The sequence below is a fragment of the Sparus aurata genome, chromosome 13 (assembly GCF_900880675.1).
Source record: "Sparus aurata chromosome 13, fSpaAur1.1, whole genome shotgun sequence".
Lineage (NCBI taxonomy): Eukaryota > Metazoa > Chordata > Actinopteri > Spariformes > Sparidae > Sparus > Sparus aurata.
Genome location: NC_044199.1, coordinates 29495907 through 29523898, shown reverse-complemented (window position 1 = coordinate 29523898; position 27992 = coordinate 29495907). Strand labels below are relative to the sequence as shown.

At 41.5% G+C, this 27992-nt stretch overlaps 1 protein-coding gene across 3 annotated transcripts in view; it reads right to left on the bottom strand.

The window, feature by feature from the left end:
* jade2 (jade family PHD finger 2) overlaps positions 1-27992 on the bottom strand; it is a 210430-nt gene that overhangs the window by 52757 nt on the left and 129681 nt on the right. The gene's annotated exons all lie outside the window — the stretch shown is intronic.

Genomic DNA, 27992 nt, shown 5'->3' with positions numbered 1-27992 from the left:
TAGATTTAATTTATATCGTGCCTTTCAGGGTACCCAAGGACACTTAACAAAGTGGAACAAACATATATGAAAACAAACAAAACAAAGAATAAATGGAGCGTCTGTCAGTCAGTATGGAGGGAACAGCCGCACAGCGTCAATACCGCCGTCTGCACCGCAGGGAACAGCACCCTCCTTCTAGATGTGAACTTGCGTCTGGAGGCTTCGTGCACACAGCGGGGGGCGACGCAGGAGACCCAGAGATCCATTATCCATTATTCATTCAATAAGTGGCAACACTGTTATTTGAGAATAACGCGAGTATAACGAGACCTGCAATACTGAGAACGGTGCCACCATTATTCGTATTTTTCAAAGTAAATCTGATAAAAGCTACTCGTGGACTCTCAGTACCAGACGCTTCAACTAAGAACAGCGCATTCACTTCTGTCCTCACTTTGAGCCCAGACAGGGCAGAAAGTCTGCTGACTAATTAATCTGCACTGTCTCTGTTGACTTCTGGTTAGTCTGCAGAGAGCTGGTCGACCTCATAACCAGAGATAATATCTCCTCAACACAAACCAAGAGCTCAGATGAGTGTGCAGGAACCGTTTACAGTCTATCTCGTAGATGCGTTTTTTTTTTTTTTAAAACTGCTGGTGGGTCTGCATAGATTGAAACTATTCAGGTCACAGCTTACGTGACTGTGACAACTGCCTATATATAGCATTTAGAGCAGATGTACATGTTGAGTCAAAAAAGGTGAAAATGCAAAGATCGATCTCAGGATTTTTAACGATGGAATTTAGAAGATTCAAACAAAATGATGGGGATTTTTTACGTTTTTTTTTTTTTTATCCAGCTTTCATAAACACGAATTTGGTGACCTGAGGTTGATAAGACAGCTAGAGGTAAACGCTTTAAACCTGGTTAAATGTGGTTTGAAAACTTGAAGGTAAAGATTTAAGCTGCTAAACTGTAATCAATATGTTCATGTTAGCAACATATAAAATGACTTTTTGTATATTTAAGGGTTGAACGCAGATATAGAAGAAAAAAGGAAATCATCAGTTCAATAAATTGAGCAAAAAAAACAAACAAAACACATTGTTTCCGCTGTCCAAAGTGGCCAAAAAACCCCCATAGTACTAACATAGTTAATGGAAAATTAAAAACTACTCCATCTTGTAAAACTTGTTCTCCTTCACAGTCTGATCGTCAAAAATATAACACTCCAGTGACCTGCACCATCAAAGCAAAAGGCCCGTGCAACACATCATAAATCCTTTTCATGATCCAACAGGGACAGTTAGATAACTCCCACACCTAGCATCCTCATCTGTCACAACATTACAAATTTATTGAGTGCAAATAAAAACCTGTCTGAGAGACGTAAATTTGGTGAATGTAGTGCTGCTGCCTCAGAGGCAGAAAAGAAAGTTTAGTTTATGGTTGTCGAATATCGTGAGTGTGACACATACAGCGGAAACACACTACATGAGCGATGTTTTAATCATGGTGGGTGGACAAACAAACACCACAGACATGTACAGCTCTTGTATTAATGTTGCATGATACAGACCTGTGGCGAAGAAGCGGCAAAATTGCTAATCAGGAGTATTGATCTGCCTCAGCTGTTTGCTCTTGATAGCAGGATACAAAGTGAGAACCAATTAGTGATGAAAGACACCAACAAGGAGCTGACTGGATGATCTGGATGGTAGTTTATAGACAGAGTATTAAACTGGCATTTACACAATGTTGACTGATCATTTGTTTTCCACAATAAGAACAACTTCTAGCAGTAAAAGGACCTTTATGATTTTTTTCACGATTTTCTTTTCTGTACGCTAAACCAGCAGCCAGTTAGCTTAGCTTAGCATAAAGACTAACGAACTCGGCTCTATCTGAAGGCAACAAAATCTAGAGCAAGCCTGTTCTCACTCCCAACGCATCAAGTAACAGCAGCCTGTTCAGTGGCCATACGCTTCTAAGTTTGACCCTGCACTTACCTCCTCTAGCATCGGTTCTTAAAGCACCCTTTAGTGCAGTAATATGAAAAGTGGGGGGTGGTCGGACAGGACATACACAGGACTTTCCCCCCCACAGACCTCTCTTAGATAACTTTTTGCCAATTGCTGAGCGTGGTTATTTTAAACCGAAGTATGATCCTTACCTCAAGATTAACAAATCGTTTTTTGAGGGGTTGGGTAGAGCGTCATAGTTTGAATCTTAAGGCCACTGATGTATTAGTATGAGTTGGGAGTAAGAACGTGTTGCTAAAGCTTACTTTTAAACGTGATATATCTAATATTGGTTTGTTTTTTGTTTCTTATCAAATGACAAGTTGCAGATCCATGTGGGCTTAAGTGCCTGACTACTTCTTGGTTGGGACAAATCTGCTGGTTTGAGTACGAATGGGAGGATTTTTGTGAATCAGGATAAAAACACTTGAGATAAGTTGAATTTCAGTTAAGCTACGTAAGGAAAAGAGATGTATTGTGTATTTAGGTGCCGTGTTTAAGAGCATTTTTTGATGATTATCAGAATTATATTTTTAATCGCAATTATGTTTTCCCAGGATAGTCATAACACAAATTTTTCTATATGGTCCCATGCCTAGCTTCTCAGTGACATTTTACAGGAGTGCATCGCCTGTGAGTGCAGCTATTTCTTTAAAATTGCATCTGAGCTTCCCTATTTTTGTTTATGCTAGCTAACAGTTGAGGCTTTTGGATCCTGTTTCAAAACTGTACAGATACCATACACATTTTCTCTGAATCTAGAAGACACAAGACACCCTGTGTAAAACTCTCCTCTTGATAAAAGAGATACTGCACATTTTACAGAACATACTGTGTCAAAACTGGATATCAGTTGCATTCTACAGTAAATGTAGGCTTTAACTTGAGGCTGTTGGCGATCAATTTGTATCTATCAGAAAAATTTTGTTGTGTGTTTTCTTCTCAAGCTGGTGTCATACTAAACCACTATTCAAAATGAATATCATTTTCTTCTACCCTGGCTCACCTCTTCAGGCACATAAGAACTGATGTGTTTTATATTTCCTTCAGCAGAGGAAGGATTGGAAACACGACAAAAGTAAGTAGGTAATAACACCCTTCCTAGCTAGACGATGTTGAGCAAAAGACACAGAAGTACAAAAAACAAAGAAAGAAAGGAAGTCCATCCGTGTAGAAGATAGGAATTTAATATCACCCTTACATCCAGGCTTATTGACTCCAGATATTACTGCTATTATCTTGTGGGCACCCACTCTCTCGCCTTACATCATCTATTTTGGGTCGTGACCAGTAGTTAAAGCACCAAGATAATACACATTGGCCAGAGATCCCCACAGTGAACAGTGTTATTGCTCTGTGATCTGACAGCTTCAGTGGGTTAAATCGAGGCACCAACTGTTTTAGGGTCCTCTGAAGGGCACTACAGAAAGGAAGGTAACAAATTCACACCGAGCTCCTTTATCCTCCAGGTAGCTGATATTATCTGAAGGTCTTTACGATTCACAACACGGATATTTGTGTTCCTGCTGCCAGGATCTGCTTTTATGGCAGCTATTATTTCAGCCCACAGTATTTCATACAGTCTGTTTATGTTGCAGGGACTTGTGGAGGATTTGGCAAGGCAAAGGAAGTGTATTTGTATAGCACCTTTTAAAGACAAAGACGTTTCAGAGAGCTTTACATATGGCGTGAGACGACACTGAAAGCAGGAAGAAAGAGAATTAAAAGGGGAAGAAATGATCACTCTTTACAGTGATCAAGTGCTTCAGCTTTTAAAAAGCTGCAGTTGACAGCGAAGGTCTTCAGCCTTGATTTAAAAGAGTTAGCAGCTAGACCAGAGCTCACTTCAGTTAGATCCAGATATGTGACGCATGAGGCTAAAGGCTGCTTCAACATGTTGTTTTAACCCTCAGGCCAGTAACCAGTCCAGTCCCACAGGACCTGAGAGGTCCGGAGGGGTCTGTAACACAGCAGCAGTTCAGAGATGTACTTGGCTCTAAACCATTTTGTGCTTCATAAAGAAGTAATAGTATTTTAAAATCAATCCTTTCACACACACACATAGCCAGAAAAGATATTTGAGAACTGTAGTAACATGTTCTGCTCCTGTGATGCTGCTCAACCACTTAATCCAGCCCACCAAAATAAAAGCACTGCAATAATAAAGTGATTAATACAAGAGAACAATCACAATTCTTCTCTCATTTACCCGCTAATGTAAGTTGCTGGCCTAGCCATCGACTACACTTCTTGGAGATCCTACCTGGTCTCTCTCTCTCCCTACATGTAGTATATTTTTGAGGAGGTGCACGTCAGCTATGCGTAGCCAATAGCATCGCCAAATTCTCTTCATATCCATACATGGATTCTGAATATCAGAAGGTTTGAATACTAATTTCTGGCAGTATTGAAACGCAACAACGAGTTGACACATGCACTGCTGCATTGCCCACATAGCGTCCTCATGAAGGAAAAGTCTGGAGAGCTTGGAAGTTGGAACGTAATGTGATGAAGGTGCTTGCGATAAGAAAAACAGAAATTAACAAAAAAAGAAAGAATCAAGGCACTCTCCTGGCAAAGATCATTATTGTTTGTGTGTTTTGATGTTTTTAAGTTATAAATTCCAGTATAATGACACTTGTTGCCTATCACTCTGAGGTTTGGCAGCTACGTCAGTAGGTGACAGAGGTGCTAAAATCACTCAATCTGCGTCTACAGACCGCACCAGTCATTTTTGGATATTACGTCCATTTTGTGCCATGCCATTAACCATAGCAATAAGTCCTGTATGCATCATATTGGTTGCTTTTAACGAGATCTAACAATTCCAACATGTACCGTTGCTGTCTAGTAAATTGTTTTTATAATCGATTTTATTGTTTTAGCCATTTTTACAAGCAAAAAACATCAAATATTTGCTGGTTCAAGTTTTAAAAAATTGAGGTTTTCCTGCTTTTCTTTGTCATTTATTATAGTAAATGAAGAGTCGTTGGATTTTGGACTGTTAGTTGGACAATTTGAAGATGTCACTTTGAAATTTTTTCACCATTTGTGATGTGTCATGGACTTAAAGCCGTTTCACAGCACTGATTTTCATCCGAGACTTTCACATGAAAATGTTAAAAAACGGATTTGAATGGGCTCTTATTATCGATGCACGCCGCAATATACCTGCAGGGAAAATAATGTTTAGACGGATTGTGTTTTCAGTTAATTCCAAAACTGAAGTAGTTGTCATGTGCTTCGTTTTCGCATCGCACTGGAGGGAAACGGCTCAAAATTATGAATAAATGAATTGTGAGAATAGTGCGTCTTCAGCTTGTCAAAATTCCAAGTCACATAAGAGTGAGGAAAGAAAGAGATTAAGGGCACATGAAAGAGACAGACGGAGGAGGGACAGAAAGATGCGAAGACGAGGGAAGGAAGTACTACAGACTACGAGGAAGGAAGATATGACTGAAGGAGCTAACAAAGGAAGGAGAGAGGGAAGGAAAGAGGAGAAAGTGGGTCAGACAGGCAGACAGTGGAGGCTGCTGCAGCTGGATACGGCAGACTGAAGCTTTGAGAAACCCTCCCTGATGTGCAGCACACTCACACACAGCCGTCAGACAAACACACACACATACACACACACACACACACACACACACACACACACACACACACACACACACACACACACTGTAATCAAGCACGCACACCAAAGTCTGTCCCTTCTACGCACACATACAAACTACATGATTTATTAGCTCCTGCTAGTCAGTCACAGTGACAGTCTAGCCACGCCCATCTGGGATCCATGGCAACATCATTCTCCAATCAGAGCTTTTTGGCTTTTTGTGTGTGTGTGTGTGTGTATGTGTTTGTTTTCCTCACATGCATCTAAATAAAATTAGGCTTTTGACTCTGTTTATCTCATAACTTTCTTTTTATATGTACATGTGAAAACTTTCCCTCACTTTCCTGTTTTCTCTTGGTGCATGTTTAATATCTAAAGATTAGTGTCTGTATGTATACAGACACACACACACACACGCACACACACGCACACACACACACACACACACACACACGCACACACACACACACACACACACACACACACACACACACACACTGACATGCGTGCTGGAGGAGTATGAGGAGGGAGTTTGGAGTTCTGCCAAAGCAATAAAGTCTAAATAAACCGTGTGACACCAACACTCTGCTCCTCCTCTTTCTCCTTTCATTCCTCTGCAATCACACACTCATTTTTTTCTTTGTCCATATGCACTATTCAGCTCCCTTTCTCCATTTCCCCAATCCACATGCATCCTTCTCTTTGCTCTCCTGTCTCCTCCTCCTCCTTCCTTGCTTGCACTCCTCCAACAAGCTGCCTACCCCTCTGTTCCATCCTGTCTTTTTCAGCTCTACCTTTTCTCCTGTCTATTACCCCCTACCCCCCCCCCCCCCCCCCCAGGTTCCTCATGTGAGAGAGCAACAAACAGGAGCACACAGAGTTTAATTAAAAATGAGAGGAAAGCGTGTACACACTATGTCTAATAGCAAATATGTAAAGATCAAATCCCGGTTATGAAAACCTTATTACTCTAAAGCCCTCGTCTCCATTGGATTGAGGCTTTATTGGACAAACTGTTTCATGTCAGCAAACAAAACAGGATTTGGGGAAGGGATTAAATTGTCTCCAAAATCTCACTTGACAATGTATCCAGACAGCATGGATCGCCTGTCTTGCATGCAGCATGCATAAGCCCTGACAGGATTAAAGAAGAGACTGATCTGGGCTTTTGGAAATTTCTAGTCCTCCTTGCCACAGTTCTTTAAGGAATCCCTACTGCACAACATAAATACAGGCTTCTACTGCTGGCCAGCAACACTGCTCACAATTACTGTGTGTTTTTGTTGGTATAAACTCTGCTGAAAACTGCCTGTAAGAAATATTTATGTGCTTCACGTACCACACAAACCCGTCTCTTCTTTGAGTGATGTTGATGACAACATCACACAACGGTTCTTTGGTTTCTGCGACTCTGTTTTTCTTCCCCATGTTAGCTGACTAAGAATGTGCATTTGATGTTATTATAGATTAGATGATTGGATGTTATGACACTTTGATTCCTTGATGAAGAAATGCCGGGATAATTTATTTCTTGAAAGAGAATGGATCACAAGAAAGGAACAGCATTTCCTTTAGAACGAGAATCTCTTGAGTTCAACATGGAAAACGTGATGTTTATTCTGAAAAATACAAAATCCTTCACTTTTTACAAAGTTGATTAATGTGTGCTGTAACTGTAGGTGGAGACGTACTTACAGTTTACAAGTTGTGTGCTAACCTGCTTAAGAACAATCTCAGTAAATTCCATGCAGGGTAATAGTTGGATTTGTACATTTTTACTTGTCAAAGCTGCTCCTGTTCAGTGACCTCATGCTGCACGTGTGACTAAAAGGTCCAACCAATTAGGGATGTGACGCGTCAAGCTTTCACACAACAATTGAAAATATCACAGTATAAAATATGATCAGAGATGAAATACAGTAACATTTGTTCAGACTATGTTTGCTAAGTTTTATCATAACTACCAAACACTGCCATGAAAATTCAACTGTGTTGAAAACAACAAAACCATTGATTCAAATCATCTTCAGTCATGGTTCTGGGTCGTAACAGAGGCTCACCTAGTAGAGTGTACGACCCATGTACGGATTCTGAGTCCTCGGCAGCAGCAGCAGCACTGATTCCATTCCAATCCATGGTCTTTTAATGCTTGTCATCCCCTCCCTCTCCCTCATTTCCTGTCACACGCTTAGTGACAGGAAATGTTAAATTATTTATCTAATAAAAGCTAAAGAAGCTCCCCCCAAAAAATAATCTTTCAGAAGCCAGGGTTTCTGTTATCCAGTAATTAGCTTTTTGTCCCACAGATTTAAATCTCTCTGGTCATAATGTGAAAAATAATTCCCTCTAAGCACAATCTGAAATGTTTTTCATGTTGGGCAAGCAATTCTGTAGAAAGATAAGTGATCGTGGAGTCTCGTTCCCAGGTAGTAAGCTTTGGGTTGGCGGATCAGACTGAGTCAGCAACAAAATAGGACAGAACAATCAACTATATTTCTACTCTTTTCCAACTTTTTTTGATTGTTGAGTCTCATTCCCTGGTTTGTCAAATACTGACGCCTTGAGTTGGTGATGCTCGGAAGAAGCTGCATAGTATTGGAAAAAACTGACGTATTGTGATCTTCTGGTTTTCCTCAGTATAAACTACAATATGAAAAAATTCAGGAATTTTTACCAGATGACTTGAAGAGCACTATTTGGAAATGATTTGCAGTTCTAGAATGATTGAGATGATCTTCTAGTGGATTGCATTTCATTAAACAACCACAGCGGGCTCTGCTTTGTTTGTAAATCAATCAAGAATAATCAATGAATGTTTGCAGAGCGTGCACGTCAATCAGAAGCAACAATCTCCCATGTATCCAAGAACCAAACTGGACAGAATGATTTCACATTTGATGGGCCTCTCTCATAGATTAGTCATGGAAAATTGACTGGACATGTTTGAGATCATTTATGTAACTTGACATTGCAAAGTGGATGCTGAAACAATACGCTGTGCAGCCTTAGCAACAGCAATCTCAGTTAATTGTTTCAAAGCTCCATAAACGCTGTTAATATTTGCCCAAAGTTTCTCCCATTTCTCCAGGACACTGAAATCTAGCAGGACAAGTGGAACCTTGTCTTGAGTGAAAGCCTGTAAATAAACACAGGAACTTTTACAGGAACTTTTACAATTAATTCAGATGCGGGAGGGACAGAAAGACAGACAGTCTCCTGTACTGTACATAAATGATCAACAGACACTTCAACACTAGTATTGTACGTACTTAATGGTTTAGGGTTATGAGGAGGTGCCACCACTGGATTAGTTTCACACTGTTTGGCAGGTAAGGCAGAGAGGTTCCTCTCCATTCACCTCCTCAGAGGAGGGGAAGTCAGGGAGGAAGTAATTCAGACTCAAATCATACTCAGCAGCAGGAGAAGGGCTTCACACAGCAAGGAGTAAAGCCTAATTGGCTATGTTTTATTGGCCAGCTAGCCAGGGGTAAGTGGAGGTCTGAGGAATGTGTTTGCAGATGCTACAGGGTGCTCAGCAGGAAAGCTTTATTCCATAATGGTTTGAGAGGCTGCCTGGGACAAAATTACAGTATGTGAGAAGGTCAGCGAAATTGCGCTGTGAGCTTTAAAGTGAAACTCAGTTAGGGAAGTGATGGATTTTGGGCGCTAACAGGGTGGGCCCAGCTGACTGTAATTTTTGAAACCTCCCAATTAGTTTCAATTTATTGTACTGGATTTACAGGCTGAGGACAGGCTGCCCTGCTGGAAGAGAGCAGGGTGGATACTGTACGCTCGGTCGGCTCTGACCAGAACAGCAAGTTCAGCAGGTGATAGGCGATAATAAAACCAAAGTGCTGCTCGCATCAGTAATGATATGATGTGAACATTAATTAATGAGAAACAGAAATTACAGGTAAGTCGGGGGGTCAAAAGCTTATATCATCGTAAATGTATATATGTAATTTTAAAGAAGAAAATAATTGTAGTTTAAAGAAGAAAGAACTGCAGTTGAACTCATTTGGATGTTAACTCAAATCACGTTTAATAGCTGCACTGCTAACTGAGCTAAAGTTAGCAGTTACTCTGGTCACATGTTGTCTATTTTCCTTATGAGTATGAATTTGAAAGCTGGCCAATTCTTACAATAATACAATAATATGCATTGAAAACCATTGTACTCATTATAGATGCCAAACAAAGTGTTCTTAGGTCTTTATACCTTCATATACCTCACAAGTGGTTCAGTCCGCTATACAAACCTGCAGCTCAACAAACATTAGCATAGATAAAAGTGTGGCTGTGGCTAAAGAGATACTTTGCAAAAGTTAACGAAACAAAACAAAACAAAACATGTGACTGACATTTTTATTTACCTTTGCCATTCACAAGAATAAAAAACATTTACACTCATAAACAAACTGTCTTGTGTGTCCATTGCCTCACAGTTGAATCTTGTGCGTCACGGCCACAGTATTTGTACTTAGCAGACACGCCTTCAACATGCCGATACAACCCTAAAGTCAACGACCTTTCAGTTATCCTGTTCAGAAATCTTTCTGTTTATCGTCCTCCCAATAGTGAAATGAAATATCTGCCTTTGGTTGTGAAATGCTCTGTGTGATCAGAGTGGTTTTCGTGTCTACCAGGCATAGAGATCTCACGGTGGGCAGTGGGTGATGACTGTTTACTTATCTTTAGTATCAGGATGTGATGCGAAAAGCATGAACTGACTCAATAACTGATTTGTAAACAGCTGTAACCATAACTTTCCTAACCTTAAAACTGTAATGACAATATATATTTTAATTACTGAAGTGACGACGTTATCTGGTATTGCCACATTCCCCCGCAACAACTCATAGGAAAGTTTCAAGTTTCCTATAACTGCAATAAAAATATCTTTAATAACCTCCTTAACTGCCTCCTTAAATATGCATCTCTTGACTGTGTTACAGCACCCCAGAACCCAGACGCTGGACCCCAGCTCACTGTAAATGTTCTCAAACACACACCTCTGCTGTCACACCTCATAAATCTGTGACTCCACCATGAGACGAGAACAGAACCAGACAAAATGTCGAGCAAGGCTGGCAGTTTGCAACAGGTTTGCTGAGAGCTCACCGGGTGACACCAGGGCAGCACCTGTTTAGCTCTGCTGGTGTTAACCATAGAAGCAGATTCACTTCGCACAAAGCAGCGACAACCACACTTCAGTTTGCTTGAGATGGGGTTTTTTTTCTAGTCCTCGGTTTCAGTTCATTGCTGAGTCACTGGAGGACACTTTCAGACCTTCGGGGAGGTGGAGCGGTCTTATCGCTCTCTTTCATCTTCTTTAAAACACATAAATGAGGACACGGTTGCACTAGAAACAACGCAAACATGCAGAACTAGGTCACTGGAAACGAACGTCTTATTTTATGCAGCCACACCGACTGAAACTAAAAATCTGTTCTGATCTGTTGCACACTGTGTGATTCTAATCCGTCATCCTCAGCCAACTGCGGTGACACCCTGAGAAAAACGCTCTTAATGTAAATACCATAAACCGTCTTATAAAATTGTGCTCTTGCAGCTTTAAAGAACTTCATGTTCGCAGCAAATAAACACCTGTCTCCAATAAATGCCCGGTTCAGGAGACTGTTTACACTGCAGGTCATAAAACTGTCCACAAAACCACTAAAATGTGCCTGAAGCCGCCATTATAACATCACTGAGGCATGTTGCCAATGTAATTTAGATTTTTAATATTTAAAGTGGACACAGAAGTGGTAAACAGAAAATATGTGCTGGTTATTAAGATAAGTTTGTTTATAGCATCTCGGTTTTGATGTGTAGGAAAAATAAGTCTGCCTCTGGCTATAAGATCTAACTTGGTTATGTGTGGTTGATTCCAAGCCTGAAACAAATAAAGTGTTGGACTATTATTAGAAGTTTTAGCTAGAAATATACAGCAGAAACGGCCAAGTGGAAACAGACTCAATGTCCAAGTCGAATACATTCTGTTCCTCTCCTGTCCTTATTGGAAATGTTACTTTCACTACCAGCTGTGTGTGGGCAGTGGTATCTATGTGCACCAGGTAGGAGACAAAAATACACACACATCAAGTGTAAAATAGCAGCAAGACTTCGATAAATAAATCAATGTGTCTGGCAGGTACATTTAAGAGACAAAAGCTTTTGGGTGCCTCTGCTCCAGTGGAAATCTAACTTTCTCTGAATGTAAGTCAATACAATCCAAACCAAACCTGATTGGCCTCCTGCTGAGTTGATCTATACTAAGCGGAAGCACCGAAACTTTCTGCTAAATTTTCTCATCTTCTCTGCCGTCCGCGAAGTTAAAAAACACTTTTGGATTTGAAGACGAGTGGTTGAACACTTCAAAACATTCTCTTGTTGTTCGGAAATTACGTTGCACTTATTGATCGCTGTTGTGGAAGTGAGAGAGTGTGAATTTTTAGCAGAGAGATGGACTGTGTGCCTAAATACCCCCAGATCCAGGTGAACTGGGGACAGCATGTGTTGCTGCTGTGAGGAACCTTTTGGCCTCTTCTCTTATTATCAGACAACTCTCAGTTTGTCAGAGGATTTACAGGGCCCTTGATTTGTCTTCTGTCCTCGTGTCATATCACAGAAGAGCCCGAAGCAGACAATACTGACTGCTCTCTGATGGTTAATAATAAAAGGTACTTTGCACGATTCACTGCAATTCAGCAGGTAACGTTATTGCTGTTGGACTCTAACATTTAGGCCTGCACATCGGGGCAGCCTGAATTTTTATGAAAGTGATGTTAGGGTCGGGCCACTGAAAGATGCCATTGTCCATCATCGACTACTGAGCCCCGACCAATGTGACATCATGATTTAAAAGGTGAGATGTGGGAGAGAAAATGAAAAGAAGTTTGCTGTTGCTCAGTGATATAACGCCACGTCTTCATGTCCTGTTTATCATTTTGTTATTAATCCAGCTCAGTTAGGCAAACTCATGACAACCCGGTTACACTTGTGGTGTAGCTGTTTTTTTTTTTTTTTCTGTGGGTCGTTTCTTTTTAACCGGACGTTTGTTATAGATTTTCTCTCCTCCTCAGTGTAGCTAGCTGGCTAACTGTGGCAGACATCGCCCAAACATTGCATACCGTCTCTGAATTAAATAAATCAGAGCAGAAGTGAAACAGCAGCACTTGCCCCTCCCTCATCACTGAAGTGCTCTTTAGCAAGACACTTAAAGGATCAGTTGACCCAAACATTTAAAGTCAGTCATTAATCAAAAAAATATTTTTTTTGTTTTTATTCAGATGAAGTTGAATGGATTGATCATTTCAGCTTTAAATGGTTGTAAATAATGTATTTCCACATCAATTTGGTATCTTGGGGCTTCTGGAGACTTTTGTGGTCAAAGAAGCTTCATCCAACCGGCATCAAGGTGAGTAGTAACTGAATTTTTATTTTTGAATGAAATTATCTTTTAACCCTGATATGCTCAAGGAAATCCAACAATGTGTTTATACTGATCAGCTTTCATGTGTGGACGCATGTAACCCATCAAAAAAATCTGACTAAATAAAAATATATATAAAAAAAAACACAAAGCAGTCCAAGCAGACAGATCCCCAATTTCTTACTAGCCGACATCACACGAGGTCAAAATGCATAAAACGAAATGCTAACATTCTCCAAAAAGCATCCATACCGCTCACGTGCTTAAGTAAAATAAAAACCTAAAGCTTGAGAATGAAAAGTCCTATATCCCAAAAGGCTTAGCCTTCTACCATGCATGGTAGCTTTTAATCTTACATATGTAGGGTTTTAAAAAAGTTAGCGCTATTTGAGTTGACTCCATTGACAGCCTCTCAGAGGATGTTATTAAATTGGCCCTTAGAGGGCGGCGCTTGCCATGGTCGAGTCCTACGAAGTGAGATTTTACGGTTGAGTTGCAACAGCGTGTCGGCTGGTGCTGTCTGAGAGCCCCTAATGTAAAATATTAAAGGCTTGGGTCAACTGGGGGGGCCCTCATATCGCTCTCATTACTTATTGACGTGCCCCTATCTGTGTGTAGCTCAGCTAGTGAGCCTGTAGGAGTGTGTGAGTTTGTTGTGAGCATGGAGATGGTTGACTCGCCGGTGCACAAAAGCACGCTCACCTTCCTGCATTCACACAGTCAGAAATAGACTTGAATGGTTACCTGAAAATATGGAGGCACACATAATGTAAGTCACGTATAGTAGTGATATACATAATCGGTGCAGCTTTGAAGTGTGTGCATCAGTGTCTAGGTTCAGTATATAGTTATTAAGGCCTGTGTGCATGTGCATTTATGACTGCTGTTGTGTGTTATGGTTGCATGTAAGCTTATCAGTATGTGCCAATGTCTGCATTCAATTTCATGCATACATGTTTGCGCAAGTGTGTGTTTTCATGCATGATTACTATATAACATGATATGCGCAGGGTTGTGCACTTACATGCATTTATCCCGACATGTGTTAGCGAACATATGCTCAGTGCCAGGTGGTGTGTGTGTGTGTGTGTGTGTGTGTGTGTGTGTGTGTTCTTATTGTCTTATCAAAGTGATGTGAATTTAAGGTTTAACTTTCAGTGAATTATTTATCCCTGTAGCAGCTCTGGCACCTGCACTGGCCAAGGGTCTGAAAGCATACACCAGACACACGCACACACACACGCACACACACACACCTTACATGTACGTACGCACACACACAGTGCAACAACACACTGACATGCAAAATTATACAGCCAGAGCAGCTATAAATATTTATCCCTCTTCCTCCTCATATTTATTTCATCCAACAGAGCTCATATCAGAGGGGCAGCGGGATGGTGAGGAAATCCAGAGAGAGAAAGAGGGAGAGGGGAGGAGGTGATAGAGTGAGAGAGAAATAGATAGATGGAGGTGAAGGAGAAAGAAAAAGAGAGGAGGAGGAAGAGGAGGAGTAAATTCTTTTTACTAATGAAAATAAAGATGCAGATATAAAGAGAGAGGATGATGAAATTGAAGAAAATGAGGCCACGAGTGAGATAAGAATAAAAAGTAGGGATTGACCGAGATTATTTTTTCTGGGCCAGTACCAATTCTTAGTAATCATGAGACCAATAACAGACATCTGGAGTAAAAAGACAAATCTCTTGGAAGTTTACTGCACGGTGAACGATACTTGAGGAACATTTTGAGATCATTGACTTTAGTATTTCCACTCTTTTACATTTATTTGATACATTTAGTAACTAGATACTTTGCAGATTCATACATGTTTTGTTCAGTGTTTATAGGCAATTACTTGCGACATGTAAACATTCAGATAGTATTGTGGGCGGGTCAGCGTGTGAGACAACAGAGAGGTGACGATAGAAAGAGAAAGGAAGCTGCATTGCAAGTAGCAATATGTAAAACTTGGCCACCTGCAAATCATTAAAGCTTGAGAATAACCCGTCATATTTCCCAAAAAGCTTAGACTTCCACAGGAACCATGTGTGGTAGCCTTAAATATTAACATATGTAATATTTAAATGATGTTCTACAAAACGCTATTTGAGTTGACTCCAGAACTGAAGTGGTACATTCTAAGACTTGGCCACCTGTTGAATTCAATTATTGAAAGCAAACAGGGTTAAGCATACCACCAGAGTAACAGCTAAATGCTGCTAACTGTCGCTACCATTAGCTATTTAGCTCTTTTAGCCATGCATCTAGTGGTCCATACTGGGAGATCAGAGCACTAGATGAGTGTTGGTGTTTACACCACTGGCACAGGAGCTAACTTCTACTGTGACACAATAGATGGACATCGTAACATCAAAATGTGTATTTCTTCACATTCTGTTGTTCATTTTGGTTCATTTTAAAATGGTTTCGACTTAAATTACAACATATTGCAGCTTTAAATGAACTTACTTTGTCGGCAAACACACACAAAAAATACCATTACAGATAATCGGAAAGATGATGAATAGCGGCCTCGATAGTTAGTCTATCCCTGATCAAAAGTGTGAAAGGACAGAAGGAAAGGAAGACAATATCAACAAAAAATGTGAAGGATGTATGAAAAACCTGAGTGTGGCAAACATAGAAAAGGGTCAGGACAAAGGCACCAACAAAAAGAAAGTACAGAAGATAAAAAGAGGTTAGAGGCAGAGTGATAGGAAGTGAGTGGTGAGTTGAAGTCACTCAAGAGAGTCATTATCGCCAGTATCCAGCAGTCTAAACAGTAGCCGTCGAGGTGCACAATTGAATCTAGACTACTACACCACTTAACTGGGATAAAAGGCTGCATGGCCTGGCTTGTCGCTCTGACTGGAAATGATTGACCAAAAGGTTGGAGCAGCCAGGCGGGAAACGTCGCAGAAAAATCACTCTGACTCTACAAATAAAAGTTAAAAAAAGGACACGGAAGCACAGAAGTTGCTTTGTTCAAGGGTTGAAGACATAATGTATTTTCTAGCAATAAGTGGATGCCTCCAACAGTGGATCAATGTAGCTGCTCATCTAATTATAGCAAGAAACAAGCATTGTAAAAGATGAAGACTGCTGCTACAGGCAGTCACAATCGCAAACATAAGAGATAGAGCAGGTCATCCAGTAACCAGAAGGTCAGTGGTTTGATCCCCAGTTCCCCCTGCTGCATGTCAAATTATACTTGGGCAAGATACAGAAGCCTAATTGCTCCTGATGGCCATTCCTTTAGTGTGTTTGCGTCAATGGTTAAGCATGGAAATATCTTGGGGCACTTTGAAAAGGAAGCGCTAAATCTCATCTGACGAGCAGGTCGGCAACTTGCAAAACAGTCTCTGCCGCATCAGTGTTTGACTTAAGGGTCTTATCGCACCAAAATATCTTCAAAACTATATTATTGTCTTTCAGAAAATACTCATTCAAATCCCTTGGCTCGCCATATTCTCTCACTTATATATACCCAAACTGCTGAGTTCTTAGGAACAAGTCTGTATGTTGGCGCTACATCAGGCAAATTAACCTGTAATTACCTCCACCAGCCCAGTCTTATTCCCACCTCATCAGACATCTAAGTTCATTATGTCCTTTTCAAAATAAAAGCCTGGAGATGCAGGAACAGCTGTTCGATATTTGATATTGTGAAACATAACGAAAATGATGTCAAACATCGAAAATATTTGATAATATCTCATATTGGCCTATTATGAACATTTGTATGAATGGGAGAATGTGACATCTGACTTAAAGGGCTTAGAGCGGTCTGTCGACTAGAAAAGTCGATTCAATATTGATTTACTTGTATCCTTCTAGTAAGTTCTTTCATGCAGAGTTCTGGTTTTAGCAGAACAAACCTGCTTGAATCTCAATGTGTTTGAAATTTCATGATTTACCATGTCTTGCACCTCACATGGTAGTATACCATGTGAATCTCTCAGTTGAATATCTCTTTCTCCACCAGTATAACCAAAATACATGTACTTTCATTGAAGTCGGCGTAATTAAGTGTTTCTGATCTCTCCTCGTACCCCGGGAGGCAGCTTCGTGACCTTGTGGCAGAGTCTTATCAAAGACGAGGGCCAAAGGAGCAGCTCTCTGTAAGCTTTGAAGCCTGAGGGCTGTGTTACACAGTCAGGCTTAGCATGCAGCATTTTAAACAGCAGAGGATCTCAACAGGCGGTTTCTAGCAGAGTGAATGGAGCTCGAGGCTACCTGAAGGTGTGAAGCCTGTTCTTGCCCTCAGCTCATACAGGGTGATGCAGCCAGATTCCAGAGCAAAGAAGTGCTATCACATTCATATTGTTTTGAAATTTATTTATTTGATTTTGGTTTATTTATCTGTTGAGACTACTTAGTAGTTTGTTAGCTTTTACACCTTAGACAAAAATGCCAAACTCAAGAATCGAGGGGAATGTGTGTTTGCTGTTTTTTTAAATTGTTTTAATTAGAATTAATCAATTATTAAAGTGTTTTACTCTTTCTGGCATGTGGTCAGTCTTTAACGTTAAAGAATAAATGTCACAAAATTAAGAGTATCTGTGCTGTGACATTATTTTATCTAAATTTACTGTAATTCAATTTGGCTTTTACAGTATCTGGTTGTATATAGTATGAATACATGCTTTGGTCAGCATCTTATGTGCTTTAAAACACAAATATGGCTTCGCTAAAAGTGATGGTAAAAACTGTGATAAATTTATGGTACTGCAAAAAATTGATTTGGACAAAGCTGCTCAAAATTCAACAACATTTTTTAACTTGAAGTTGCGAAAGACAACTTTTCCCTCCTTGTGTTTCCAAGTGGTACTCTTGTTGCTGCCGCTGCTGCAAAGACAACTGGATCAATCTGCGTTGACCTCAGCGCCGCAAAAACAACAACACAGGAAAAAATAAAGATAATTTATTCTATTCTGTTTCAGTCAGGAGCACGGCTGCTACTAGTGGAAATAATGACTTATACCCATGAAGATTAACAACTAAACACGATAACAGTACAACAGTATTTCCTGAGCTTGGTGGTTGGGGAAGCTTCCACCTGATGAGATGTTATTAAGAAAAGCTACAGTTATAAAAATTATTTCCCACCTGTATGGACATATTTGAGAAAGAGAAAGCATTCTTGATGTTTTTTGTTTTTTTTTTAACCCAAATTTGTTTGATTTAAAATGTCAAACACACCTCATGATATCAAATGTGCTGATAAATCCCCCTGGATTAGTACACTTAGGATGCATTTGGTCCCATGTGAATGAGCTCAGACACGTTAAGTGACGAGTCGTGTTAGATCATTACTCCAAAAACTATGTGTCCAAATCCAAGTCGTTTTAAAAGTTTTTTGATGTCTGGGAAGCCTCTCTGGAGAACCCATCAGCAAGCAAGAGTACAGGCCAAAAAAATCCTGCAGCAGAGAGCTCATAAACTACAGCGAGAACCAGACTGCTTCCCTCAGGAGTCTACGTTACTCCACCGGTCACTTTGGGAGCGAGCCAGCCACGATTTCCAGCCCCCTTCCTAAATCTACAAATGAGACCTGGTTGGCTGGTAAAACACTTAAAGTGGCTGTCGAATGTTGAGATTGAACAGGAATCGTTGCTGGTGGACAGAGAGGGCCCTTGTCTTGGATCTCTCTCAGTACCTTGAAGCATCTTGAAACGGACAGCTGCCTCAGAAGAAGAAGAAGAAGAGGAAGAGGAGGAGGAAGAAGAAGCGGTTGTGTGTAGCGAGCCAGTATTAGGTTTGGAGCAGAGTTGTGTGTGCAGAGCCAGGTTGACGTTGATCCAACAGGGTGGGTCTGTCTGCTGCATGACTCGGCCCGTCTGGCCCGCAGCTAGAAACCACCCCCCTCCTCCGCTGGCAGTTATGTGTGTGTAAGTGTGTAGGAGTGTGTGTATGCAAGCCATGCATGCCTCTGTCGGTACGCATGTGGGTGATTATTTTGCGTGTGCGTGCGTGGCCTTGTGTGTACATGTAAGTGGTAGTGAAGCATGTAAGTTGAAATTCACTGTGTGTGTGTGTGTGTGTGTGTGTGTGTGTGTGTGTGTTTGAAAGACAGAAAAAAAGGATCTTATAACCAAGCGGGCACAGCACCAGAGTCGGTGTCGCTCTTTCCATGTCTCTGTCCTCTCCCTGACCCTACCTAACGTTGCATAACACGAGAAGTGGTTTCATGCCAGATGAGCGGCTGGGTGGGTGTATGGTGCACACGGGTGAGGGGGCGGGTGAGGGTGCCGAAAGAGGGGTCGGGACTGTGCGGGAGGTTACGTCTAAGACAATCAAATGACATATCTCTCACCACCTGCAACACTCTGCCTCCTTCGCGTCTCTCTTTGTTGTCTGCTCTCTTTTCTTCAGCTGAACTGAATGTGCTGGTTACGAAAAGAGCAATAAAGTTTGGGAGAAGCTGCAGGCAGAAGAGAAAAGACGTACAGTACACACAGTGCTGTGCAATATGCCCACAACCTCATATCCTGATGTCAGTCCTTTCATATCCAGGTATTAATATGTGTCATGACGCAAGATATTTTCTGTTTTTTCAATGGATAATCTATGCGAAAATCACATTTTGAATGACATGTTTGACAAACAAAATGCACACACTCCTTTGAGAGCCTTTAATGTGAATATGTCAACTAGGGCTGGTCAGCATCGTTAAATCATGATGTGGGATGACTGTTGTCTTTTCCTGGTTTAAAAGGCTGCATTACAGTAAAGTGAAGTCATGTTATGAACTTAACAGACTTCTCTACTTGTTCTTATACTTGCCTCGACCCATTTGTTCATTATAACCACATTACTGATGATTATTTCTCAAAAATCTAATTATGTTTTCCCTGCAAGTACCAGCAGTCTTCCCTAAAATGTTGTTGGAATGTCAATATCTAGGTTTTCGTTCCCTTGCATTGTGCCACGTTCCCTGTCCTCCATGTTTGTTTGTGTTGCCTTCATCGGAATTTGCTGCCTGCATCCCTGCCGTTTATTGCGCATATGACGGAAAGTATTGCCACAAAGAGTATGATTTGCAACACAACAAATTTTAAACATGCACACAATTCCATGTGGGTTGCATGGCTGTACTTGTACCAGAAGACAAGGCTCTTTTCCAGAGTCACTCACGATCAGGTTAACGCTGTAATGTTTGAGGTCATTTTTGCACGTTTGCCTCAAATTTGAGGCATACCACCAATTTTACTCGTCAAATTCAGTTTATAAGAGCTATAAAGCCAGCAAAAATAGTTTTATAATGTCTTCTGTGGCTCTGGAGGAATTTTGTTAAAAAAATCTTGGACATACCAGAAGGCCTAGGTAACGAACTGGAAGTGCAGAGTTCAGGGAAAAGATGTTGCGTACGATCCGGCATCTTTGGAGCAACTTTCACGCTTTAAATCAGGATATTACTGCCTCTACTGTAAATGGAATAAGTAACTTTAAGTGAGTCTGATGCTTTTAAGACGAAAGAAAAGTTTAAAGTATTTTGATTGAAGAGATCAGGAGATGATGTTGAGGGATTAGGGTGTAGATTATGAGATCAAGTACGCATTTATAAAAACATCATTAAATGCTTATCAGTGATTTGTCTCTTTATCTGCATGTCATCGGTATCCCAGCACAAATCAAAGTTTCCCTCATCAATTGTCTGCAGCATAATAAATGTACCAACAGCCCTCACACTGTTTGTACTAGTTGTAAAGAGTGAGACTTATTTCTAAATCACGAGAAAGGGCTGGGATTGCAAGGGATTAATTACAATTAATGAATTTAGAAAATAATAAAAAAGGTCAGTGTCCTAAAAAAACTGAAAGTGACTCATTCAATAATGCGTTCCTTGGATGATCGTACAGAAAAGACTTGAGTTAAGTAAAGAAATAAAAGTCAGGAGACGAGTCCAAGATTTTTTTTGTGGTTCTTCCAACTACAAACTTCTGCTATAAAACTAATAAAATACAAGGAATTGGAGACGTTGGACGACTTCGTTCGTGGGTTATGTGGATCTTGGCATTTACGAGTTGTGGATGTGAGTCAACACAGGCCTCACAAATTGTAGGATATCCATAGATGTTGGCAGACTTGAGATAATAGACACACAAGTGAGCCTCATCTGCCAAGTAACTTTTTTTTGTTCTTCAGATGTGGAAAATTCTTCTTTTTAACTTTTCCTTGCCTGGATTTTCATTGCAACTGTGAATGCAACTTCTGGTCTCAAGCTTGTGTATATTCATATATTTTCCCCTCATTCTTCACTTTGCTTCAAAACTTCCTCTTCACTCTTTTCAAACAGAGTGGAGCACGGGGGGTGGGTGGGGGGGGGGGGGGGTTGTGGAAAGAAAACAAACTGTGAAACTGTAACCTGTAGCCAAGGAAAACTAGCTGACGGGCTTCCCTCCCCCTCGCCTCGGCACGGAGTGTACCAACAGCGTCTACCTGACGGATGTCACTCTTAAACAACCCTGCTGCTTCCAAACCTGCAGCTAAGGGTTCAAGGTGCTGCCACTGCTGCCTTCTGTTGAGGTTTGGCTCTCTATAAGCCAAACTTCTCCCCCTCAAAATCTCTACTTTTTCACACTCAGGCCTCATCTTTTCCTTTCTTAAACTCTCCCATAAATACCCCTCCTTCTAATCACATACCATTTCTCTTCCCTTACCCTCCTTCTACACTCTCTGTTGTGAAAGAAGATATATAAAACATATGTTAGCGACTCACAATCAAAAGTTTCCCTTGCCCTCCCTCTTCTTAAGTGGACTGTTTCATAAGTGTACTGTTCTGCTCTGCTCTGAGGGCCTCCTGGGTGTGGGACTGCTGCTGACCTGCTGGGCCGAGTGTGCTGCCAAGTCTTTACCGTGAGAGAGTGAAAGAGAGCAGAGGGCAGGGCTCAGAACGGCACCGTGCCATCGGACACTTTGCCAGCCTTGGCTGGAGTACCGATGTACTGACGGGAGGGAAAAGACTAACTGCAATTGTTCGACTCAAGTAGTTATAAATGTGAAAACATACAAGAGGAAATGACTAAGAAAAAGGGATTCTTTCACACCTGCTTTCCCTCCGTCAGCCCCAGCTCTCCCCTGTCTCCTGTCCGGGGCCAAGACCTGGCATTTCCCCCCTCTGATTCATCCACCCTTCTCTCCAGGCTTCAGCACCTCTCCTACAGTGTTTAGCCCTTTACTTAGACTGTAAAGTCCAGTCCTGCTCCTTTCCCTCTGTGCTTCCAAAACCTGAGCCTCCAGCCTGCACTCTACCTCGTCTCTGAGAGTAACCCATTATCACCTAGCTCCAGCTCTCTCCCTGCTTGCCTAAACCTTTGCACACTTCAGCTAAAACCATGACCCCATGCTTCAGACCTCAACCTCATCCAAAATCCTGCCAGCGATTGTTAACCCAGTCGGTAGGGAGGACATTTTTTTGTACGATTTCGATCATCACATTCCAAATATAGCTCGACACTCAGAACAGACATAGCCATAGAGTGCAGCACTCTATTGAAAATTGATAGTTAGCACAGCACTAACGCCGGGTATAGTTTGGAAATTGTAGCTACCTGTGCTAATACCTCACCTAACACAGAGGAACATAAACACAATTTTTCTGTTTAACGCCACAATTTCTGATGCTATGTGCTTAAACTATGACTGCTTTGTGTTTAAAACTCCTGCTATACATAACTGCACAGTTATAGAAGAGGAATAGTTTGATACTGTAAGAGTTATTTTTCCTTTTTTTTGAGATTTAGCTGAGAAGATTGAGACCACCCTTAGGTATGAAGCTACAAGGGGAAACAGCTATACAGGTGTTGTCACCAGTTCATCTCACTGATTCACACAAATATATCTCCTTTTTTTCGTTTAAGACTTAGTGTGAACATCAGCTAACTCATTTTGTTTTGTCTTCTTCATTTGAAGTTATCACAATCAATTTCGTGACTTGAGTTTGAGAGAGTCTAACTATAAGTAACTATTTCACTGGCGTATTAAGTACTTTATACTAATATAAAGGAAGTCCTCCACAGTGTGATCTATGTAGTTGTTTGTAAAGGGACAATCCTGCGGTAGATCCTGGCAAATGGCGCAGGGATTTGCCCTGACAGCCTTTGCAAAATAAGTAGCCTCTGCAGCCTCAGTCAAGCATCATCACTGTGTATCTGTAAGCACACACACACACACACACACACACACACACACACACCCCTCCACTGCATCTTTGGCCTGATTATAAAACACCACACAAGCCTAACGAGAAAAAAAAAGAGAAGGAGCAACATTTAGCAGCTAACTTACACTACCCAATCACCGTGCCACACATTGCTTCGACATGTTGCACGCTGATTGGACGGGTGATGTGGGTGAAAGGGGAGGAGGAGGTGGAGGAGGAGGAGGAGGAGGAGGGGGACACTCAGGAGAGGAGAGGAGTACAGAAATGGAGAAAGCTCACCAGTGCATTAGGGACAGCACGATGCAATTCGTTCCATTGGCAGCACTTCAAAGAGGAAGAGGAGGGGGATAATCCACCCCAACATTAGCCCCCGGATTCTTCCACCATCACCACCACCAACATGCACACACACATTTATTCACAAAAGCAGCAGGCTGGAGGGTTTGGTCGTGGGGTCTGATTGGGTTGGGGTCTAGGGATGACGGGATGGAAGGATGGAGGGGATTTTTCAATTTGCCAGCAAATCAGAGATGATTGGAATACTCTCTCGCGCACAGATACACACACTCGTCTTGACGTGCACACACACGCAGACACAAACGCAATGCCAAACACACAATACACACACACCCATCTCCATGGAAAAGACCTTACATTTAAACCCAGCGAGGAAAAAAATAAACAATAATAAAAAAGAGACTCACAATGCTAAAAAGAGGCAAATATGGGTTAAAAATATGGGCCAGCAATAAACGTTTAATGTGAGAAACAGGTGCAGATTTCAGGAGTAAGAAAAAAAAAGAAAAGATGAGAGTGGTGAAGGAAAGTGAAGGAGACAGAAGAAGAGAAAGATGGCTTGTATATCGACAGCCACTAGCATTGGCACCGGTGAGCTGTCAACACTCCCTCAACCGATACTTGACCAATTCATGATCAATCGTCCTCATGGGAGACCTGCCAGCAGCAAACACAATCAATCCTCGTCTCTGTCAGACCTTCGAGCAGTGTTAAAGAGGAACGCCGCTCAATTCGAAGCAGCGGCAACAGCTTGCTGTCACTTCCTCAGTTCAAGTCGTCACCCATTGATGACAAAGTCTCCGCGTGGAACAATCATTAACACATGTCACCGTGTTCTGATCTGCAACTGTTGCGTCAATTTTGGGCTAATAAGCGCCACAACAGAGATATGAGTCCCGACAAACTCCAGCCTGAAGTGCTTGAGATACCATGTGCGTAACGGAAGAGAGAGCTGGACGCTGTGCAACAAACACAAAAAGACCTAAGTGATGGAAGATCTTTCAAATCAAATACAGAGATTGTACTATTACTGGAGATGTTGGCCACACAGGGTTTGTTCCACTACCTACACTTAATATTTGCTGGATGGATCTATTTCTGTACGTAAAAGGGGCAGAAATAGACGATTAAAGCCTCACAGTGTAATACATTAGATATGATTTGATATCGTATTGGGTTGGTTGACATTGTGACATATGCAATACTTTCATCATCACTGTCATCAGTGAACAACCAGGTGCACAGACCTGCCCAGACAGTTGCTTCTGTGTTGCTTTACATACAGTCTGATCAAAGCTTAACTTTCTATCGACCGCCTTCAAATGTTTTACCGTTTATTGATGGGATAAACAGAGTTAACCTTAGAGACTTGAAGTGGTACGGTCGACTTCTACAACACGCACATCAATAATGGGTGGTCTGGAGGGAGAAGAGTTATGGAGTGCACAGATACACTGAGTGGTCAGGAGGTTCGCAAGGCCTGAAGCAATCAATAAACCCTGACCACTGGAGACCACTGTGGTATGTGTACAGTTACATAAGTTATACGAAACAAAAGCCTCTCTGGAGCATTGTTTAAATCACAGAAACTAAAATATATTGCAAGTAATCAGATGCAGACTCAATACCTCATGTGCACCCAGCGTATAAAGGTGGGTGGTTTCATTATTTTGTTCCCAGTTGCGTACTGAACTTTCAGCCACTTGTAAACTGCTCAAACCCACTTTTGTGACTATATGCTTTGTGGGAAATCATTTTCACGTCTTTTTTCGAGTTAAGAGGTGATAAATTGTTATCTAAAAGCCAAATTAACCCTTTGGGATGCTGGGTGAAGTGCGCTGATCCATCAGCCTAATCAGAACTCCAGTGGTATTACCAGCTGGGGCTAAATGGGAGAACCAATGAGCAATTAAAATATGTTGTCCAATTATTTCCGGTGTTTTGTATGTTATTCTTTTTCGTTTGTTGCAGTGCGGTGGGTCATTTGGTTGATATGCAGCCATCTAATTGCCAAAAGCTTCTCCTACTGTGAGCCAAATTAAATCGACCAAGCTGAACCATACCGAGGCAAAGCCAACTGCACCGCATCAAATCACATGCCAAAGAACGGAAGGAAAAAAGTATTTAGGACAGCAGATTATTTGGTTTATCTTACAGTCTGCTGAAAGAAAAAGACATTCACATTGGTTTTTAGGAGGGTTTGTGGGGGAAACATTTTCAGCACAGAATCTTTTTTGGGAGATTTAGTATCAGAAAGTAAGCTAATGCCACATGATGTATGTTAGACTGCGGTGATGATACGAAACATTTGTCAAAACATAAGAAGCAGCACAGCCGTCTAGCCGCCTGTCCTTGGCAAACCAGAATTAACCGTAAACCCCCTAAACTCAGGTTGCAGTCGGTGTTTGGCTGTGGGCTGCCCGCCGTCATTCAGATTCTGTAGGGTAGATTGCAGGGTCATAAAGAGGTTTTGAGAGCACCAACTGCAGTGAATGCCAATCAACTATCAGAGCACTGCGAACATGAGCCTGCAGTGAGGTTATAGGCATGCGTGCAACCAATCCCAAAAACCGAGCAAGGAAATTTACATAGTGGTTAGCATTCAGCTGCCAAGTGTGAGCTATGATACTGAATGCAGTGGGGAAACACTTCAGCATTCTGACCTCAAAACTATACTACTACAGTGTAGGCTGAGGTACTGAGAGGGCAGTAAGCATTTATTAAATACACAGAGGCCGCGAGTTGCATTAAAGCTTTACATTGTTCATTAATAAACTCAAATTTTTGTTGGCAGAAAAGGCAGAAAAAACATAAATCCGAGATGACTAGACTTTTCCCTGTCAAAAGCAATGGTGGGTAACCCTGCAGTAAGGAACCGTGAAACCTTGAAGCCAAAAAGAATGTAGTGCATGCAAGTTACAGTTGCAGTCTAGCATTAAGACTGAGACATCAAGCAGCACTGAAGAATCAGCCGAGACAGCCGAACAATATCCAGAACATCTTGGAGCGAATCTTCCCCACCCTTGACAGAGACTTGTCCACAGAGGTCTCCTTCTTCATGTCCACCCTGACCCTTTTCTTCATTGTCTCTCTTGCCTTCCATTGCCTCTCGGCCTTTTCCGGATTTATCGGAGAACCAAGCCTAACAGGCCTCCTTATTTCACTTGACAGTTTATGTTGCCCACAAGCAAAAAACAGGCACAACATTTGCTCACAATTTGCTGCCACGATGGGCAAAGGTGACCAGAACTCCCAAGCAGCTGCTCCACAAGTGGGCTTTGAACTAAAACCCCTTCGACTTATTGTCTCCAACTTTCCTGAGAACAAATTCCTCTGGAATTGTGACCTCGCAGACTGTGGCAACTCCTGAAGTAAACAGTTGGTGACTAGTGTTGCAGCGGTGATGAAATTTTCCCACCAACTAACAAGCTCTTGACAACAAAGAAAAGAGGCTCTGCATCTGTAGAGCGCTGTGTTAATTTACTGCTAATGCAAACCAAACATTTCCTACTGGACCTTCATATTAAAAGCATTTAATTGGTGAAAGTTAACTTTCATTTAGAATTGGGTTAATCACAGGAAATGCAATGGTTTCAATGAGTTCAGCACTTGTGGCTTTCATTCATCAAAACTGTGTCAACAACCGTTGATTTCAGCATCTGTTGACAGTGAATACTGATGACGAGCTGCAGGTGTCAGGCTGCACACCTCCAACCTCTCAGTGAGGCAACCAACTCCGTTTCCCTCATGGATGTTGTGAGGTTCCCGATTAGCATTGGGTTAAAATCTGAAATATTGCCAATTAGGTGTTTTTTGCTTTTCGCTTAGTCAGTCAATTATACTTACTCCCGACACGGGATAAGTGAGATGTGACTCCTTCTACGACTCTGCTACAGGCACAGCGCAGACACCTTCAGTTTGCTATTGACATGTCCGTCGTCTGACTAAGTATTGATAAAAAAAGAAAAGAAAACCATCTAACATCGGTAACAACCACTACAGCAGCAAGCCTAGAGGATAGACATATCTATATAACATTATGACATAATCATTGCTCTCTAGTCTTAGGTGTTCTGGTTGTATGACATGTAATAGATCATACTGAAATATACACCATGCTTGAACATGGTGGTCATTATGCACAGTACATGACTAGCACAGAAACTCAATGCTTAACCACCTTTTTACTTGGTTTTAGATCAGGCAGGCTGTTAATTCGGAGGACCTCAGTGTTGAACTCCCTCAACAGAAGCGTGGCGTCCCTTGTCAGCATCCTCTTGTGCCCTCTGACAGACTCCAAATCAAAGGCTTCCTCTCCATTACACGCAGTTGCACAAACATTACCATATCTTTTTTCTCTTGAGTCTCTCAGATAAAAAGAGAGGATTCAGTCCCAAGTATCTCTAGTTGGTACCACTGCACCTCCCACACTGTGCTACCAGGGAGGTATTTTTCACATCCCAAGAGACA